The 3,827-nt window shown below is 40.9% G+C and overlaps 1 pseudogene; it reads left to right on the forward strand.

Moving 5' to 3' along the window:
• The first annotated feature begins 2,905 nt into the window (after positions 1-2,905).
• LOC141499563 (eukaryotic translation initiation factor 1A, X-chromosomal-like) lies at positions 2,906-3,511 on the forward strand (annotated as a pseudogene).
• Positions 3,512-3,827: the final 316 nt, after the last annotated feature.

Below are 3,827 nucleotides of genomic sequence, written 5' to 3' on the forward strand. Positions count from 1 at the left end.
AAGTCCTACCAAGTCTTCCTTTTCTATATGTAAATGAGGTGCACTGCCCTCTCACACACACAATTGAGGTAGTCACAGAAAGTAATCACAGGGTGTGAAGGAGCATAAAAGAGGTGCTAAACCATTTTCCCACAACAAATGTGTAAAGAAATTTCTTAATCAACTTGAGGATTATAGACCTTGGTCATTAGATGAAGGCAACTGAAACTACATAGGAAACATCTAGTCATTGTCTGAAAGAATCAATCATGTCCGTCAGGTTTAGACATCAAAAAGCTAGTCATGTAGTCGTTTATATTTTTGAATTGCGGACTTTACAAACAGAATTGCTTGTAGAGAATGCTATTTCTCTACAAGGAGGGGGGGTGATTTTTTAATTCTCTTTCTTCCCCTTCCTCCTCCCTCCCCAACCCCAGCACCACATACACTAGCGATATAGCTTTGAATGGGTACTCCTGAACCAGGAGGAGATATGGATCCAGTGAAGAGGCGAAATAGCCATTATAGACAAACACTGATAGAAATGCAGTCACAGAAGAGAGGAGACAGCTTCAGGGACCATGACATCAGGAAACCAAGAATGGGGCTGAAGAGAGACACAACTAATTAAATCCCTGGGCAGAAGTCCTGGATTCAAGAGAAGGTGAATGAAGAAGGAAGGAAGGAAGGAAGGAAGGAAGGAAGGAAGGAAGGAAGGAAGGAAGGGAGGGAGGGAGGGAGGGAGGGAGGGAGGAAGGGATGAAAGAAGGAAGGGAGGAAGGAAGGGAGGGAGGAAGGAAGGGATGAAGGAAGGGAGGAAGGAAGAAAGGGAGGGAGGGAGGAAGGAAGGGAGGAAGAGATGAAGGAAGGGAGGAAGGGATGAAGGAAGGGAGGGAGGAAGGAAGGGATGAAGGAAGGAAGGAAGGGAGGGAGGGAGGAAGGAAGGGAAGGAGGAAGGGATGAAGGAAGGAAGGGAGGGATGAAGGAAGGGAGGAAGAGAGGAAGGGATGAAGGAAGGGAGGGAGGAAGGAAGGAAGGAAGGAAGGAGGAAGGAAAGGAAAAGGAAGGAAGGAAGGAAGGAAGGAAGGAAGGAAGGAAGGGAAAGGAAAGGAAAGGAAGGAAGGGAAGGAAGGAAGGAAGGGAGGGAGGAAGGGATGAAAGAAGGAAGGGAGGAAGGAAGGGAGGGATGAAGGAAGGGAAGAAGGAAGGGAGGAAGGAAGAAAGGGAGGGAAAAGGAAAGGAAGGAAAGGAAGGAAGGAAGGGAGGGAGGGAGGGAGGAAGGAAGGAAGGGAGGGATGAAGGAAGGGAGGAAGGAAGGAAGGGATGAAGGAAGGAAGGAAGGAATGAAGGAAGGAAGGAAGGAAGGAAAGGGAAGGAAAAGGAAAGGAAGGAAAGGAAGGAAGGAAGGAAGGGAGGGAGGAAGGAAGGGATGAAGGAAGGAAGGAAGGAAGGAAGGAAGGAAGGAAGGAAGGAAGGAAAGGGAAGGAAAAGGAAAGGAAGGAAAGGAAGGAAGGAAGGGAGGGAGGAAGGAAGGAAGGAAGGAAGGAAGGAAGGAAGGAAGGGAGGGAGGAAGGAAGGAAGGGAGGGATGAAGGAAGGGAGGAAGGAAGGAAGGGAGGAAGGAAGGAAGGGAGAGAGGGAGGGAGGGAGGGAAAGAGGGAGGAAGAAAAGACTTTCAGGTCCTGAACTAAAGAAATTATGAGTTGCTATTGGTACATATATGTTCTACACATTGGCCTCATTACAAATAACTAAGATTTTTCCCTGTCTTCCAGGGACACTGTATTTTTGTGAAAGAATGTATCACAGATTTATTGAAGTCTGTTTGTAGCAACTGCTATTACTGTAATATCTTACCCAATGCCTTTGTGAAAAGCTCATTGTGTCTAATTTTTGATTATTTATAGCAGTGCTATCCAACCTTACTTTTAAAAGTTTTTATTGCAACAATAGACATTATATTTTTATATGTCATTTTAGTGAGAGTTCTGTGGTAGCTCAGCTTCATTTACTAAAGCATTCAGTAAATCCACAAGGGGTTGCATAAAAATCACACTGCAGGTGCATTTTGGAAAGCCCTGATTTATGGGAAGTACACTGGTTACCCTTGAACCTAAGATCATTAGCTGCCATCTGGGAAGGTAGACCTGAAGGGGTATTGTATATATCACTCATATCCATCTCCATAGCCATCCAATTGGTCTCTCTACTCCTTTCTATTAAATTTTTCCAAGACTGACATTAATATTCCCACAAGGCAATTCTGATCATATCTGTGTTCTGATCAAAATCCTTTATTGACTTTCCAGTGACTACTGAATAATTTTCTATTTCCAGATTGTGAAATAAAGATTATCCTTCATCTGACTCTAATATGGAGAGACTATATATGAAGTACTATGCTCACTTTGTGATGCCAGTGTCAGGAATGACATTGAATATCTGTAGAGTAACCAACAGGGCCACCAGGAAAGGAAAGGATCTCAAACTAATGTTATATGAATATGGATTGAAGAAAGATGGGATGTTTAGGCTGAAAAAGAAAAGACTTCTTATGGTTGTGATAGCTATTGTCAAGTATGAGGAGTCCTATCACATAGAAGAAGGTGTAGATTGCTGTCTTTGACTCCAGAGGATAGAAGGAGAAATGATTTAGTTTCAAAAAAGTTTGTTCTCAGAGGGAAAAAAATCTCAAATAAGGGAAATATTCCAAAGGGCAAAATGCTGCTTCAGGAAGTAATAGGGTGTTCCTCATTGGAAATCAAATAATTGATCAATCAATAAGCATTAATAAAACATTTACTATATGTCAAGTAGCCAAGTGTTAGAGATATAATTATAGTTAGCATTGGTTGTGCTTTAAGGTTTGCAAAATATATTACATGTTATCAACCAATCAATAAATATTTATTAAGCACCTACTACTAATGTCCAAGACTAAGGGTAAGGGAGGTAAAAATAGACACAGGGGAAAGAATGAAAATGAATCTGAAAAAAAGAGTTGATCTTCGAGGAAGATGGACAGGAATATACCCAGATGATCAAAAGTTGGAAAATGGAAAGATTAGAAGCAATGTGTTTTGCTGATGTGAATCAATTGTGTCACAACAGAGGGAAATTATTAAAAAAAAAAAAGATCTGGATAAATACATCAGACATTATGTTGGTTGGTCTCCAAGACTATCAGGATAAACAAAATCAATGTTATACTAAAATACAATGCAGATGGGGGCAGCTAGGTGGTGCAGTGAATAGAGCGCCGGCCCTGGAGTCAGGAGGACCTAAATTCAAATGCGACCTCAGACACTTAATAATGACCTAGCTGTGTGGCCTTGGGCAAGCCACTTAACCCCATTGCCTTGCAAAAAAAAAAATTCAATGCAGATGAAGCAAGAAGTTTAAAAGCATATGAGGAACTTCCAGAGCATGCCAAAATCAATGAAACACATACATTTGGTCCTGGAGATGATGATGATGATGAAATCCAGTTTACTGATATTTGGGATGCTGATGAGGACATTGATGATAGCTAAATTGACCTTGACATTCATATTCTGATTTTTCTGACAATTGTTCTACTTTGACATTTTCATTTGGATTTTTGGCCGAGTCCCATCCTATTAAGAAGAAACGAAACTTCATTAGCATTAGTATAGTTTGTTTAAACTGGATGGATTTATTTTCAATGTTTGTTTCAAAATATCTATATTTCTTTAAAAGCTGATAATGCTGAGTTAAAGCTGTTATTTCATTTGATCCTCATAATTATCAGCTGAGGCAGATACTCTTATTATCATCCTCATTTATAAGATGAGGAAACTGAGCCTGAGAAAGTTTAAAGAACTTCCA

Source organism: Macrotis lagotis, chromosome X (genome assembly GCF_037893015.1).
Source record: "Macrotis lagotis isolate mMagLag1 chromosome X, bilby.v1.9.chrom.fasta, whole genome shotgun sequence".
Classification (NCBI taxonomy): domain Eukaryota; kingdom Metazoa; phylum Chordata; class Mammalia; order Peramelemorphia; family Peramelidae; genus Macrotis; species Macrotis lagotis.